The following is a 17,186-nucleotide window of genomic DNA, read 5'->3' as shown; positions in this document are numbered from 1 at the left end:
TTTTGGTGTCAGATTCTAATTCCAGCCATTTTTGTGTCCTTCTTTGGGTAGCCCCTGTCCTCCCAAGAAATGTTTTGAAAAGGACATCTTGAATTTGGTATTCAAAGACTCTATCAATTACATAAAACCAGCATTACTATGCCTTTTATAGATTTAAGTCAGAACAAGTGTCCAGGGCCAGGAAACTAGTAAATGGCAAAACCAGGCTTTTCACTCTGAAGTCTAACTCTAAATGTGATCTGTGTTCTTTCTGCCAAATCTGACTGTCTAATTCAATGACATGTTTGCTTCCCCCCACCCCCCCCATCATGCCCAGGTATGCCGCACGCTAGGTTTTCTACGGACTCATGTGCCCAGCTTCTGAGGACAGAATTTCAAGGGGATACAAGCCATAAGCCACCTCTTGTGTATTTTCCCACACAAACCTCAGAGCTGTGGACTGCAGACCTGATCACTGTTGCGAATTGTGTTTTACACAGAAAGCCCTAATTTGACAGAAGAGATCCAGAAATGCCAGTTGCACATTTGCATGAAGATGATTACTAAAAATGAATGGCTGTTTTTCACAAAAAAATTGATCAGGTTGAAAACAACAAAGTGAATTAAAGCAGAATTTCCCACACTGTGATCTGCAGAAAACTGTTTGTTGAGAAAGAGTAGACGGTATTCTTGGGGAAAAAGAATTTGCGACAACTTTGGAAGACACTATGTGTTATCTGTACCTCTTTTTTGGAGATAACCAATGCACAACAGAATGTCAAAGACTGGGATATTTTAAAGACATTGCTTTTTAACTTTACAACCCTGCAATTCTCAATTAAAATAATTTAATAATTAAAATCAGAATAGTTTTTTTTGTTTTGTTTTGTTTTTTGCTGCACACCTAATTAACGATGTTGTTGGGACATCAATATAGGAAACTCTATTAAAAAAAAATCTAACAAAGTTTGGGGCGCTCAGTGGGGGCTTCAGTTGGTTAACTGTCTGACTCTTGACTTCAGCTCTGGTCATGATCTCAGGGTCATGAGATAGAGCCCCACACTGGAGTCTACACTGGGCCTGGAGCTGATTAAGATTTTCTTCCTCCCTTTGCCCCACTGCTCGAGTGTACATGTGCTCTCTCTCAAAAAAAAATTCTAACAAAATTAAATCTCAAAAAATATACTATGTGTATCAGTTAAGGAGGCCTGATGATGAAGAGGCCAATGCAGACAACAGATACTATTAGAAGAAGACAAATGACTACAATAAATTTTTAACAAAACTAAGATGAACTAAGAGGGAAAAATAATTCCAACAACAGAAAAGGGAACAAACCTGACATCTGTAACATATAATTAGTATGTGGAATTCTTATTTTGCCTGTAGAGAACTAGAAGAATAGGATGACAAAAGAGGCCACAAGAAATCGGAAACAGTAAATATATGCAAATAATTTCAAACACGCTAATGATCTTTGAATTGTAAGTAAAATGATACTGAAGTGTCCCTTTATCCTTACAGAGTTATAACCAGTAGGAAAAGTGATGCAAAATAATGAAGAGGCTTCAGAGAAATAGTCACAATTGATTTAAAGGATAAACTGTATTCCAAGTCACAAAGCTGCTCTTACATTTGACAAGTAATTCCACTCTTGATCATTCCCATCTAAATTACCACCACCCCCTCAATAATAAACCAACAGAAGACCCCACAGAACACGTCACCAGGTTTTATAGTACGAAGGCTGGAAATAACCTATATCTGATGACAGGGAAATAGCAAAGTAAGATATGAAACAAACTGGAAGGTTTATTGTATGGCCACTAAAACATAAAATTAGCAACAGTTAGGATGAAGAAAGGACTGCCAGTTATTAAAGGAGCTGTTACGTGCTGTGTGCAAATACTACACGGTACCACTATTTAGAATGTAAAATGACATGTATTGCAAAGATATGAATTTTCTAGAAATGCAAAGTTTAGAGAGGTACACAGGGTGTTTAAAAGCTGTAGGCTACCCAGGACTGTTACAATTAGGAATTTTTTTCTTTTAAAATAATTTCCTTATACAGTACTATAGGACTGACTTAGTACTTAAAAATTTTTTTAAGTATTTTAACAGTGTCTTACAATACATTAAATGCCTGTTTCTTCCTAAGCAATTGCAAAAGACCCAGTAAGATGTTAACTTTCATAGAAAATGAGGGAGAAATAGTACATACTCTTGGTAATTTCCGTGTTGCCTTGCAAACTGTACATTTAAAAAATTAGTAGAATATTGTGTTTCCAGAGCTCCTGTCTGGGGCCAAAAAGAAAACTATAATCACAGCAATTACCTTGTGAACCTCTAATTTCTGTTGTAGTTCTAAAGTTCGGAGTAGCACACCCACCCACAAGCTCCATGCTTTCATCTTGAAGCAATTTCAGCTCCATTCTTGGGAAAATAATAATTATAGGTACAACAAGGTATTTAAAGACCAAAAAATAGTCATGCGAACACCATTTCTATGTTATACCATAATGAGAGTTCCTTAAAAGAATTAAAACCTAGACCGGAAAGGCATTTCCTGAGTCACATCTTTTCAGGATCCTTAGAATTTATCGGGATCCTACCTCAGAATAGGAGTCTTTGTTAGCAAACACATTAGGAACCACAGGGCTAGAGGGAGCCTTTTAACCTCCTACCAGCTCGGAAGTTTGACAGTGCCTTACTCAACTGCATGTCTGGGTCCTGACCTGATGATTCAAAACATGCTGCTGATGGCTCTCAGTCATTTAGGCCGAGTCTCACAATTTTATCTTAAATGGAGAGTCACGGGGTGCCTGGGTGGCTCAGTGGGTTAAGCCTCTGCCTTCAGTTCAGGTCATGATCTCAGGGTCCTGGGATTGAGTCCCGCATCGGATTCTCTGCTTGGCGGGGAGCCTGCCCACCCCCCAATCTCTGTCTCTCTGACTACTTGTGACCTCTATCAGGTAAATAAAATCTCTAAAAAAGAAAAAAAGCTGACTAGATGCTGGAATTTAAACATGGTGGTAAGAGCACAGAATGGGAGCCACTCTGCCTGGGGTGACATCCCAGCCCCACTACTAACTTCGCAACCGGGGCCCATTCCTTAACCCAGCTGTGCCTCAGTTTCTTCCTCAGTAACCCATGTGACATAGTTTCGTGGATTAAGTGAGGTGCTCTAAGTAAAGGAAGCGCTCAGAGTGGTGCTTGGCACAGAGGAAGCCCTCAACAAATGTTAGCTAGGATTTGCAGAGACAGTACTCTGATTTATTTTTTCTCAGGCTCCCACGAGACATATAATTAGCAAGGACAGTTTTTACATGGCTGGTGGTGCTACTATAGAAGGAAAAGAACAGGGAGATGCAGATATAAACCTTCCACTCAGATGAGCTCTTTAGATCAGTGATCTCCCGAGAAGACACGAGATTTTCCATGGTGGTGTGGGAAGAAAAATATCAGAACTTATATTTATATTGTTTTATGTCACAAAGAATTATACAGTACTAGCACGAGGATTATGTATAATGTATGTGCGTCGATACACGTGCACATGGAATGCATGTGCAGGGTTTTACAACGGACATGCCCAAAGTTGAGAAGCCACAGCTCTGTTAATGAACACTAGATTTTCCCTCTCTTACGTAAGAACTGTGCTGTGAGAAAGGTGGAGTAAGACCCGCCCAGAATGCAGCTCGGGGCTGTGTGCAGTCTGTATACAGAGAAGAGATTCCACTGTCCAGTGTATAAAAGGACACACTGTGAAAGGTTTTCCTTAAAGTAGCAGAAACCAATCTAAGGATGTTTACATAGAAGAGATGGCATCAAGGGCATTCACATTGTTCCGAAATAGAGCAATACTTTATATTTTCTTGTCATTTTTACTATTTTGCATCTGCTATTCCCAACTGCCCAAATAATATCACAGTCTTTCCTTTCTGAGGAAATGAAGACTCAGAGACCCTAGGTGACTTTCCTAAGCCCACCCGGGTAATAAATGCTGTTTTAAAATTCAAGTCTCCCAAATCAAAATTTAATTTAAAAAAAAGGATTCCATTCACAGATGTTCTATGACCTTAAAGATATTATATTGCTCAAAGCAAATAAAAATAGGTATTTCTCCCATGTCTGCTGTTTTCTACCACAAGGCACGTAGGATACACATTTTACAGGCAAAAACTAAAACAAAACACTTCAGAAAATTTTGGATTTGTCTTTGAACATAATACTGAACAAATAAGAAATAAACATTTTAAATTTTACTTAGCTGTACAACTCTAAAATACTGTTTTCCTTTTTTTTTTACTTCCCAACCTTGTTCATGGACAACTCAGTTCTTGTTTATTCTATGTAAACAGTTTTACAGGCAGTTTGTATTCTGCTTTTTAAACTTCATATTATCCTGCAAACATTTTTGCTTATTTTTCTGCACAGGCAGATAGCCATTACCAGTACAGTAGGCGCACAGCCTTCGATCCCCCCGATATGTATGTCCTTTGTCTCCCATCTGATTCCTGCTGCTGAGTGAATAGCCAGTTTTTTAACTTCCATAAATAAAGGTATTTATTTTTGAGACCTGCTTGTCAGCACGGCTGTCAAATAATGAAGCTTCTTTTAATAAGGGTGATTTTCAGTTGTGTGTTTTTAAACATGATTATGAAATACTAGCAGGCACTAATGATAATCTCTTACTGTATTAATAAATTCACGCGCCACTAAGTCACAACACTGACAAAAGGTCTTAAGTCTTTGACTTCTAAAAAGCTGTCACATACCAGAAATGTCACAAAGATCTAACTAATAATCCTCTTGCAAATTACTGGGGAGTGCGATTTAGGATAGTGGTTAACTCGATGTGTAGCCATCTTAAAAGGGAGCAATGGCTAACATAGACCACCTCCCCCCACTAGTACCCCCCCCCCCCCAACTCTCACACACAATGCTGGTCCTTAACGTGCACCTTTTCAAATAAAGCTTCCTCAGGAAGCCCATTCAGATAGAATGTCGTTAGCAGAGGAATGCTCAGAGACCAGGGACCTATCGATTAAATATTACTCGAGGAAAACAGGCCTGAGGTTGGTATGAGAGTCTGCTCTGAAGCACAGATGAGTATTATGCTCCACTGGGTATTGTTTCCATAAAGGTAAATCTTCCTGTTGACAAGAACTGAAGTAGTTTTCTATAAATCAAGGCTTTGAAATTAAATCTTATTTCCTCAAAGATGCATATTAACATTTCAGAGAGGCTTTCTAACTCCTGTCAAGTTGTGCTGTTAGGGGCGCCTGGGTGGCTCAGTGGGTTAAGCCGCTGCCTTCAGCTCAGGTCATGATCTCGGGGTCCTGGGATCGAGTCCCGCATCGGGCTCTCTGCTCAGCGGAGAGCCTGCTTCCCTTCCTCTCTCTCTGCCTGCCTCTCTTGTGATTTCTCTCTGTCAAATAAATAAATCTTTAAAAAAAAAAAAAAAAAAAAAGGAAAAGTTGTGCTGTTATTCTATCCCAAGGAGTCCTTTTGTAATGTAAATGATCACACGCCTGCGTTTAGACTTTGGTATACCAAACTTAATTAAAATGGGGCTGTATCTACTGAATATCTGGGGAAAAACCTCAATCTCCACTCTGAATTCACTGATCTGACAAATATCCAGTGGGAACCGTGTCCCAGAGTCAGGAAATACAGAGATGGCCCTTGACCTCAGGGATCGTGATGAATTACCTCCATCACATTTATTAGGTAACTGGACACAGGATGTTTTGAAGCATGAATGCTTCCCTGTAATATGATATTTGAGGATAAGTGTGCCAAGGCAAAAATATATTCACCTAGAAGTGAAGCATGTAGAAAATTCCAGAAAACATTTAAGAAAAATACGGCTTGAAAGAATGATAAAGAAAATTCAAAGTCTTCTTGAGAAATACATCAAAAAACTTTTATTAAATGACATTTTGTGGACTGAGCTACTTTGTAAAGGAAGGGGCAAATTTCCTGTGAATGATTTGTTAAAAAGTGGTTTCCGCTTCAAATATCAAAAATTAACAAAACGGAGCTACAGCACTAAGGGCTCTGAGAAAGCATCCCAGCTTATGATGGATGGTTTTATGTACTTGCTGCTGTTTTCCAAATGTCCGTGTTGATTCGTTACTAGAGTCACACGTTTAACGGACACTTCTGGTAACTATAATGGACACCCTCAAGGGAAGCTCCCCTTCCAAAAACTTTCTAGCCACTGTGGTGCTGTCCAGCACAATATCCAGTGACAGTCTGCGATCTAGATACCCCAGAGATTCCCAATGACTCCACTTCTCAAAAGGGAACAAACAGCTCTCCCATTCTCCAATGACAAGGCCCACTAAGAAGAGACAAGTGGTTCAAACCCAGACCTGGCACTAGCCCGTAGAGCGTGGCTAACAGTTCACGTGGCTAACAGTTCGCGTGGCACAGCTCTGAAGGACCTGGTGATGTGGCACTTCCTTCCATAAGCTTTCATGGGACAGAAGTGCGGTCGGTCAAGTACAGGGTGGTTCTAGAATATCCTTAAATTTTAGAATATCCTTAAATTTGAGAACTCTTCACTTAGATCAGAATTTCCTGAAATATGAGACCAATTAATCTGTGAGACAAAACGTATCTGCAGTCAGTAAGTTTGGGAATCCCCTCCCCACTCCCGCCATACACCCTTTGAAAATTCACAGAAAATTAATACATTAAAATACCATGAGATTCCTGTTTTAAATTTTTTTTTTAATTTAAACTTTGTTTAACAAAGTATTTCCCAAACTTATTTGTCCTCTGAAGCATACTTCCCACCTCTATCCTTTCTTAGAAGTGCCTACTAACGTCTCAGAACCAGTTCTCCACACAATACAGTTTGGATAACACAGACTTGGATCATAATATTCCAGAAAATCTGTTGTAATTTAGATCAGAGAAAGCAAATGGGTGGTTCACAGTCTAAATTCAACTTGCCTGAGTTTATTTTACATGGCTTGCATAATTATCTTTTGTAAATTCTGAATTAGCTTCCAAACATTTAAAAAACTTGGGAGATTTAAAATAAAAAGTCAGAAGTCCAACTTTCCCTATAAAATGCCTTGGTTGAGCAGAGCTCGCTTCTCCCAGAACGATAAAGATCAGGACCTGAGGAGGAGGTGCCAGTCACTCTTGCCCAGCCCTGGCGCCAAAGTCTCCTACGGATCCTACCTGTGTTCTGGGCGATGGCTCTGGGATGGAAGTTGTTAGGGCATGTTTAGGATGCTTATGGAGAAAGTCAGTGTCATTCTGCCCAACCCCCTCAGTCTTTCTCCGCCATGAACTGCATGGCCCAGTTGGTGTACCGAGCACAATCCCCCTTTACACGCATGGCCCTGTTATAAGTAACAGAACCACCCCCACTCCTGCCCCACTTGGATAAGTTATATAGTCCCTGGAGCTATAAAGCCTTCCCAGGCCTCCCTGACACTCACTCCTATCCTCCACCCTCAAGTCTCAAGGACATATTTCAGCTCTTGAGGATGCTGAATTACTTACTACTTTCCAAGTGTTTCATGTGAGTGTTGTAGAAACATGACAGACATCAGAGCCCAGGTGACCCAGGTCTGATTTCAGGCTCTGGCTCTGAATTGCTCTTAGAGTACAGGCAATTCCCCAGATCGCTCTCAGGTTTGGGACCTGCATCCCATGGTTTGACAGGGCTAACAGGAAGGGTCAGAAACGCAGCAAGTGCCTGGTACACAGCAGGTGTTCAATAAATAGTACTCTTAGTTCTGAGAATGGAACTCCATGCAATTATGGCTTATCTGTCTCACAATTCTTATATTCCAAATGCAACAGCTTTGGGTTCTCGTGGTAGATATGTAATATATGATTAGGACTGATTTGCTGACACCTTCCCTTGCAAAATCCCAGAAAATGTTCTTGTCTCAATTCTCATGTTTCTTTATTTTTTTCAATTTTGGGGTAGGTGACACAGGAACATTTTCCCTATCCCATCAATTTAAAAAATTAGTTATAGAAGGGAATCTGTCCACTTATTTATGGAATTTTTAAAATGTTTTAAAAGCTAGGGGTAGAAGTTGAAAAAGCTGAAATTCTCCCCACAGAGAATGGTTCCCAAAATTCATGACCTGCATGATTTAAGAAATAATCTGCCTGTAATTGAGAGGAATAAAACTATGACTCACTCACTGACATGGGCTGATTTTTTTCCCTCCATGCCTTGGGATTACTAAATAGCAAAGCACTCTCCCTTGGGAATTTCCCCAAAGTCTTTATTTGTTCCCAACAAGCTTCAAACATTCTATTTTCCACTTCTTTTAAATATGTCCCCTTTCATTTCAGCTAATAACCGAAGTAATTTCTCACGAGTTACTACTGTGGAAAGAGAACCTCAAAGTGGGTGCTTAGATGTTTCGAATTCACTTTAAACCCTTGCCAGACCTCCTTTGTGAGGCTACGCTGAGTGGCCCTGGATACAGGGCCTCTCCTGCTGTCTGACTTTCCTCTCAAGTCTAAAGCTGATATTGAAGGAATAGACGGACAAAACAAATCAAAAGACAGTGGGGCTCTGATCCATCAAGGGCCTTTTATGGGTTGGGTTATGACTACAGCGAATCTTCAAGTAAAATTAGCATAAATTAGGAATGCTGTTCTTAAAATCAAACTTAATGAGGCATCATTATGTTGTCACGCTCACTCACTAACTGGCTATGCCACATCACCTCACATGCCCTCCACGCATTTCAGTTTCTTATCATGGACAGGAAAGTGGAAAGGGAGGTGGGAAGTACTTGCAATTTTGCAATGTCTTGATTTGAGGAAGAAATTATAGAAGGTTGGACTGGAAATGAACCTTACACTTATAGTGCATGAATTCCAAGACAAGCAAACTATAAATCTGGCTACTTCTTGTGTGAGGATTAAGAAGGAATAAGGCTTTTAAATTAATTGCATTTATCTATTAGGTCCTTGGCTGTCCTAGGGATGATAAAAAATACTGAGTGCTTCCTCTGTCTTCAAAACATTTTTGGGATGATGGATAAAGGATATGTTACAATTTCTTCTTCTTTTTTTTTTTCCTTTTGAAGGAAAAGGCCAACCAATACTATTTATATATTGTCCTGTTAGTGGGAAAAAAAACCCCAAGAATTCATTTTTCCCCCATTCAGCAGACATTCCTAATATTTCCGTGACAATGTAATGTATTTACAATGCAAATATAAGAAGGACTTGGTTAAATAAGTAAAACTGGAAGACCGTGTAACATATCCCGTACCACGGGTCTCTTCCTGCCAAATCACTGACCATCTCCGATTATTTTAAAGAGTTGTTCAACTTCCTGGGCCACTAGAACAGGAACTTTGTGTAAAAGGTGTTGGGTCTTCTACATCTCGGCACTACCAATGCTTCTGCCACTTTTCTCTATTTCCAACAGCCCGAAATTCATATTTTACTTGAGTGCAGAGCTGAGAAGACCTTAGAGATTTCGTATTCTAACTGCCATATTATATGTTAAAGTAAAAGTAAAAACTGAAATCCTGAGAGGTTAAATGACTTGCTCAAGTTCACACAGGACAGTTTAACACCAGCACTAAACCCAGGTCTGTCTCCTGTTCCCACGATTTTCTCTTCATTAGGATGCAGCTGGAGTTCCAGAATGGCCCTGGGATGATGCCACTTATGGTCCTCAGCTTGGAAACCCAGTGGTATGGAAGATACTGGGATGACCTCATGTGTATAGGAAACACGGGCCAATTAGGCCTGTAAGGGGATCCACTGGGTCTCTGTGCGCTGAACCACCTGCTTCCAAACCAGTAGACTACATTATGAACGGAGGTGTACCAGGGCACAGAGGCTACAGGATGAATATGGGGCTTCTTTCCAAGGCACTAAAGGATTGGGGGGGGGGGCAGTTTCACATTAAAGCAAATATAAACTAAACTGTGGCACATCCAGCCAAATTTGCTTCTACCCCCTCAAGATAAAACATAGTGTTTTCAGGAAAATTCAAGGCCTCTTAGGGTCTCCCTCTCCTCAAGGAAAGTGATGCAGAAATGTAACCCACACTGACTCAATTATATGTATTTAGAAAAAAGTGTGGGAGTGGGAGAGGAATTCGTAGTTAAAAAGTGTACTTCTACCCACATAAGCCCCACTGGGAGGAGGTCATACCACTAAGACTATGGCAGTCAGACCCCTTGCTTCCGGCAGCCTTGTGTACTCCAAGGATCTCACCAGCCTGGAAGTGAGTCTAGCGTAACCTGCGTATGTTTGCGTACGTGCACTTATGTGCACTTATCATAGCCCCTAAATGCGAGCCAAGCACTTTGTCTCGGGCTCATATGAACAAACAATACGCTGAGGGAAAACATATGACAGTTGGTGCTAAGAACATGGGTCTTTCTAAGCAATTTTCCTGCCTTCATGCCACTTTGTCTTAACATGATGATTTAACCACCCCATACAGTTCAACCCTTCCCTCAGGAGTAAGTTTGAGGAGGATCGGGAAGAGAGGTGTCGAGCGGCGGGATGCATGAGAAATACTGGGATAGGGGGCAGATCTGTAAGTCTGGGGGGCAGGGAAGGTGTGGGGGAACCCAACTGTGAGAAATGACTGCCAGTAAGACATGGTACATGGGGTGTCCAACCCACTCCAGTCTAAGTTAAAGGCTGATAACCCCCTCAGGTGGAAGTATCCTGAGACCATGGCAGGGTTGACCCAGAAGAAAATCTCTGACACCTGAAGTGATCACACAAATGTGTGGGGGAGGCCAGGACTTGGGGTGGGGAGATCCTGGAGGGTGGGGGTTACAATCAAGGATCTCCCTCCCGCACTTTTGTTCTCTTCCTGGCCCTGAACTACTGGCAGCCCTGGCAGCCAACCCCCAGCGTGGAGCACCTGGTGTCTTGTACGTACACAAGAAACACTTGCAGAGTGAATGCGTGAATACGGTTAACAGGTATGGAAGGGGGGAAAAGCCAATGGACTTCACAATTACAGGAAAAATTAAAAGACTATAGGCTCCAAAATTAAAAGTAGCCACCAAATATGGATAATATACGCTAATTCCTACTTTTCTCATTAGCTAACAACCAGCATGTGAGATAAACACGTAGTTCACAGACTGTCGTCATGTCCCTAGCTTTACTCTAGGGGGAAAAAAAAAGAGTACACACGGGATTTCAGATATGTGGTTATAGAAGGTTTATTCACTGTCTTTTCAGAAAACACTTGGGATGGAAAATGATTCTTTATTCAGTATGAAGAAAGCAGTCTTTGAATGCTGGTTGGAATTCCTAGTTTCTCAAATGCCTTTAACTAATATTTAGACTGTAAGAACCCCTCCTGTTCCATGATCCCTGTTGGAATAAAGGCTATCACAAAATTTTGAAAATGTTTATAAAATAGGCTTCATTGAAAATTCCCCCCAAAAGCACTAGAACAGACCTCAAATAAGTTTATCTTCAGAGGTATTATTAAATGCTTTGAATATTTTACTTCTGTAGCAGGATAAACAGAGAGGCCTGTTCCATGACCCAAAAGCCAGGATTTCCTTGAATGACACACTAATGAAAAATGCAAACCAGTGAAAGTCTTGACTCATTGTACCCGAGTTTGTTACATTCCAACCAAAGGTCTGCCTTGCATCAAGAGAGAAGAAATAGCTTCTGAAACCAAAAGTTATCCTTAACCCTTTGCCTCAAGAATATTTCCATTTGTGTATAACATGGAAACACTGAAAAAAAAAAAACAGCCCTTCCAAATACTTGACGCATTTATTAATATGAGTGGCTTCCATTTACTTGGCATATAGTGTCTGATTATGTGTGGTGACTGTAACACGTATCCTCAAAAAGACCCAAGTCGAAGATAAGGCAAGAGACTGCCAGGTTTTCAGCAAAGGACACTCTTCCTCCAGCATTGCTAACCCGATCAGGGAAGGCAGCTAGACCCAAGGACTTCCTAGCAATCCACGATGTGGCTGGGTTAAAGAAAGGTAAGCTGGGCCAATCAGACCTGACCCTCCAAGGAATTTGAACTAGAAAAGAGAAAAGAAAAGGTGACAGAAGAGAAGCCATGATGGGCTAGGTACACAAGCCCAAACTTCCGCTGAGCAACCAAGAAAAGATACACAAAGCACTGGCAAGTTCTGGCCAGACAGGAGTGTGAGGAAAAGGAAACACATAAATGCAAAACAGGAGACATCACTGACAGAGATCATGAGGTGGTCTGGCACTAACACCCACCATCACCGCTTCTGCGTAAATTTAAGTGAGCCTCTGCTTATGAGGGCCTGAGTGAAAGGCTGCTCTTTGTTATTTCAGTTATGTCTCAGAACAAGCCCATGAAAGTATAATTAACCTCTGCAGGCCACACAGCTATTAAGTAGTATGATCAGAGAACCAAGTTCATCAGTCCCTCGCTCCAAAACCTAGGGCTTTTTCACTGAGCTCAGTTGCATTACATGTAAATAATAACAATTCTGAGTGCCTTCCATGAACCAGGCACATAAAGACAACTGACACAGATCATCAATCTCTCTCTTTCTTTTTTTAACAGCCCTGCAAGGTAAGCATCATTCATGATTTCATATGTAAGAAAACAGGTTCAGAGAAGCTAAAGCATCTTGTTTATTACTGCATGGGTAAAACAGGGCAGTCCTAGAATTTTCATACCCGCTCTTCTTGCAACATACCTCTGTGTTGTAGTAGACACTGACAGTTGTGAAATTTGTGAGTTTGTGAAATTCCAGTCTTCCCGGAGGGAAGGAAAAAACCCACAACTACTGGAAAAGACAGAGGATTCCTAGCTGTGACCAGAAGGTGAGGTGGTGTGGGGTAAACAGAGAGACACATACATCATTTCTTGAGTGCTCCTTCAGATATGGGGAGGGAAGACAATGAGACTTGAGGACACTGGGGTTGGGCTTAACCTAAAGGCTAATCAAATCAGGAATGCTGGCCAGACAGCAAGATGAAACAACTGGGTCTCTTAACTTGTGGGAGAAAACTGCTCAGGACTCATGCCCTGGCTCCTTCCAGGTTTCCCCTGTGGGGAGAAGCTGAACGGCCCACCACAATTCCATGAGCCCCAGCACCTTGCTGGGGAGACTTGGCTCCCAGGCCAGCCCCGTCCCCTCAGTAAGCAAGGCAGTGCTGCCCCTAGCACTACCTGACCCTCTCCTTGCACTCCTCATGGGAGACCAGCCAGTGCTTGGAGAACTGGGCCAAACAGCACCCTTGGTCCACCAGCCTCGGTAGTTCTTCCCTTCTCAATACTGGAAAACAATGGTTATCTAAACCACTTTTTTTTTTTAACTGTAATAACAGTAATTCTTGAATTGTTATTTAGCTATTCCTGCACATAAATACTGCATTTCATTCAGGAATGTATTAGTTGCTTAGTGTATGTTAAGCAATGCGCCTGTCCCTTCCTGTGAATACCAACGTGATAGAACATAAATCCTTTCGTTCCAGAAACACGCCAGGTGGTGACAGCAGCAGTCCTGCACAAGTGAACTGTAAGTTGGCTTAAGACAGTAATTACACACAAAGGGCTCTAGAAGCCCTGTCTGGGAGGTCAGGGAGACTGTCTCAGAGGAGGTGGTTTTCACCTGGCTTTGGAGAGAAAATGTTCTTGAAGCATCAAGGGAAAGGAAGGACATTTTAAGAAAGAGGGGCAAGCACAGGCCAGGAGAAGCTACATGGATTAGAATCCCTGGTGTGCAAGCAGAAGGGTTAGAAAAGTGGGGAGGGATCTTTCAAAGAACATTGTGAACCCGGCCAAGGATCTGGCCCTTTTCTCAAGGCAAAAGAAAGCCGCTGGTGACTTTAAATAAGAATTGTGATGGGGTCAAGTCTTGTTTCCTCCACGGTTCCCCAGAGCACTTAGCACAGGAAGAACAACAGGAGATGTTCATAAATGTTTCTAGATGTGAACAATCAAATAAGCAATCAGGATTTGGGAGGGAGTTCCCTCTACTTTCCCCAACAGAAAATAAAAAAGGAAAGGAGGCCTTCTCACCGTACTGCTTCTGGATCAAGTCTGATGAACATCCACAGTGAATCTGTAAGAAGGGAAGAAATGAAGACAGAGGAAAGATGGAGCAGGAAAGGCCTGAGACCATTTTGCCACGGGCCTGGGAGCCTTCTCCATTTCTCGGTAACCTAGGTGGAGCTCAGATTTTAACACCTACATAGAGACAGGAAAAAATAACTCACAAGTAGGGAGGTGTGTTCCGTCTCAAAGCTGGGCCCCTTGAGGACCTCTAATTCCAATGAAGGGATGAATTGGGGAAAAGGAAGGAGTACCACCCAGCACAGGGAGATGAAAGAAGGCTGGTCTGTCCGTGTCTAGGTCATGTGTAGGCCGCGGTGGGAGGGAAGTCTCTCCTGAGGTTACACAGGCACTGGCGAGTGAGCCCACCTGCATGGTATGGGGGCTCTCAAGCTGAAAAATAATTCAGGGGTGGTGGGTTTCATGTTGAAAATTTTATCTCAATGATGGTGGTGAGGAGCTCCGTGAACTGTGCCTGCTACTCTCAGTGAGTCTGAGGTCTTAGAGAATGTTTTAGAATTAAATAAAACAAAAATAGTCTGGAGCTGGAAGCACCCTGAGGGGAACCAAATGTAAAACCACTCTCCAGGGTAAGGATTCCAGTCAGGCCATACTAATCGCCCACCGAGAAAGCCTTCCTGATAATGACATTATCTTTCTCAAATATGAAAACATAAAACTATCTATCAGGAGTGAGAAGAAACAAGATGTGAAAAACAGAAAAAAAAAATTTCCCTCAGAATTAATGTATATAATTACTGAATAGATTACACAACTTGTAAAAAGTAAAGATCTAAAATAATGAGGAAAGAACAAAATATTATGAACAACAGATGCTTGTGAAAAATACTTGTGAAAGATCTTCCAAAAACCAAAAAAAGTATCAAAGGAATGGTTAACATTATCCATAGCTGATGAGAGAATTAGTGAAGTGGAAGATATACCTGATGAAGTAGTTCCAAGAATGCAGCACAGAATAAGTAGGATAATCAGAGACAACGAAGAAAGAATGGGAGGGTCCAATGGTAATCCCGAAGACAGACTAGAGGGAAGGAGTGGAAGGGTGAGCAATGAACAGAAAAAGCTAATCACCACAGTTCTCTGATCTTCCAGAATATATCTCTCATCAACCAATCTTCGATTAGCAATAATCAGGCCTCGGATAAACCTCACTGGCTATGATACTGCCACTGCGCAAAGCTCTTATCAACCAATCTTTGGACACGAAAGAAGTCCAACCTGCTCCTTCCGTACACTCTGGTTTGGGGAAGCCCGTATAACCCAAGTAGAGAGCACAGAGTCCACTGCTAAACCAAAGCCTACCATTACCCCCCATACCAGCTCCAGGGGCTACTGGAATTTAAGAAAAAGAGTTCATAACAGCTCTAGCACTCAAGTAATTCACACGGACTCTGGAGAGCAGGGAAAGAAATGGCATGCCACGATAGAATACTGACAGTGAACACTTACGGAGTAGTCTATGCAAGAAGCTGTGCAAAGCACTTTAGATGGAGAAGCAGATCAAATCCCCCCACTAACCTAATGTGATGGGGATGATTACACCAGAACATCAATGTTACAGATGAGAAAGGCTGAGTGTCTTGCCCACAGCCACCCTGCAGATCAGGCGGAGCTGAAATCAAACCTAGACAGTCTAACTCCACAGCCGGGCCCTTAACCATTCTGATATCTAGGCAGAAGCATCTTTTGCTTGATAAAAATCTAATCTGACATTAGTAAATGAACTGCATATTGAAGGAACTCTTTTACCCCATCCTTACAGAAACAGTGAGTTTGGTGGGAGTGGGAGCAGGGGCCAGTCCTCTTACGCCCTTCGGGTAGGATACACTTCCTTACAAGAGCAGTGAACTCAGACGGGTAGGATACACTTCCTTACAAGAGCAGTGAACTCAGATGAATTTTCTCCTTGCGGAGAACGACCTCCTAAGGCATCTGTTAAAGGTGAGGCCCTCTCTCTAGAGAGACCCAATAAGCCACTAGCTGGGAGCCTGCGGGAACAGCTGTGAGAGTAGTCTCTCCAAAAATCATGGCCCTTCTATGTGATTAGTGTAGCTACACAACACTTTGACACAGCAATGTGGTAGCTCAAGTTCCAAAAGATGGCGCTCCATGCCCTGTGCCCAAGAACCTCACTTCTGGGAAAGCTTTCCAGGGACATCACTCAATAGGGAACAAGTGGCTAATGACTCAAAAAAGTGGATTACTACATTCATGGTGTCAGCCAAAATGCAGGCACTCTCTGGAGACTGGTAATCTTGAAATGGCTTCAGTAATTTAAGAAACATCTATGTGATGATGTATTATATAGCCCTTGAAATACCAAACACAAAAGCTACAGAACAATATTTATGCTAGTCGATACAGTGAAAAAGAAAAATCTGAAGTGGCAAATGTTTAAAAAAATGTATGTGAGCATCAAAGACTGAAAAGTAGTTTGGTTATAATAGTGGGATCATGGGTGATCTTTACACTCCAAATATTTTTAAAAAATCATTATTGTTGCATGGTATACTAAATTTGGGAGGAAGAGGGAAGCATTCAGGCTTCTTGACAATTCTGCAGTTTAAGAATCATTTGCAGTGTCCACAAAATTCTACTGCTGTTTGTTAAACCCAATGTTTTCTCCCAAAGCATTCCCCCAACAATTTTGCCAATGTTAGCGGACATTATGCAGGACAAGAGCAATATCGAGTTACTTAGCATGATTCAAGAAACCTGAGGGAGGAGAAGGGGGAGGAGGAGAAGGAACAGTCAAAGGCACTTAAACCACTAACAAAAAAAGTACTGTGGCTTGTACATAAAACCATTATTGGCCTCCATGAGGCATTATCAGTCCAATAATACATTTCTGTTTTAGACTTTTTAAAAAGTGTACTTGAAACCAGCACAGGCCTTGAATTTCAAACACAGAGAACTAAAAGAATGCCGCAGAGGGAGAATTAAGGTCAACTGAAATTGGCCTTTTGTCTGGGATACATTCTTCAGACTTAGGAAAAAGGCAGTGCTTGGTGTAGCGGTAGATGAATTTGAAAGTAAAATCCAAGGTTTTCAGATTACCAACACAGCCAGAGACAGAATGCAAGTGCACATTTCTGTGACAGTTTTCAAATAAAATAGCCATTGTGTGACC

The 17,186-nt window shown here is 41.6% G+C and overlaps 1 protein-coding gene and 1 pseudogene across 5 annotated transcripts in view; both read right to left on the bottom strand.

The window, feature by feature from the left end:
- ASAP1 (ArfGAP with SH3 domain, ankyrin repeat and PH domain 1) overlaps positions 1-17,186 on the bottom strand; it is a 352,276-nt gene that overhangs the window by 167,757 nt on the left and 167,333 nt on the right. The window lies entirely within an intron of this gene.
- LOC123927935 lies at positions 15,123-15,237 on the bottom strand (annotated as a pseudogene).

This window comes from Meles meles, chromosome 1 (genome assembly GCF_922984935.1).
Source record: "Meles meles chromosome 1, mMelMel3.1 paternal haplotype, whole genome shotgun sequence".
Classification (NCBI taxonomy): domain Eukaryota; kingdom Metazoa; phylum Chordata; class Mammalia; order Carnivora; family Mustelidae; genus Meles; species Meles meles.
Note: the sequence above shows the minus strand (reverse complement) of the source record. Positions and strands in the feature narration are given on the sequence as shown.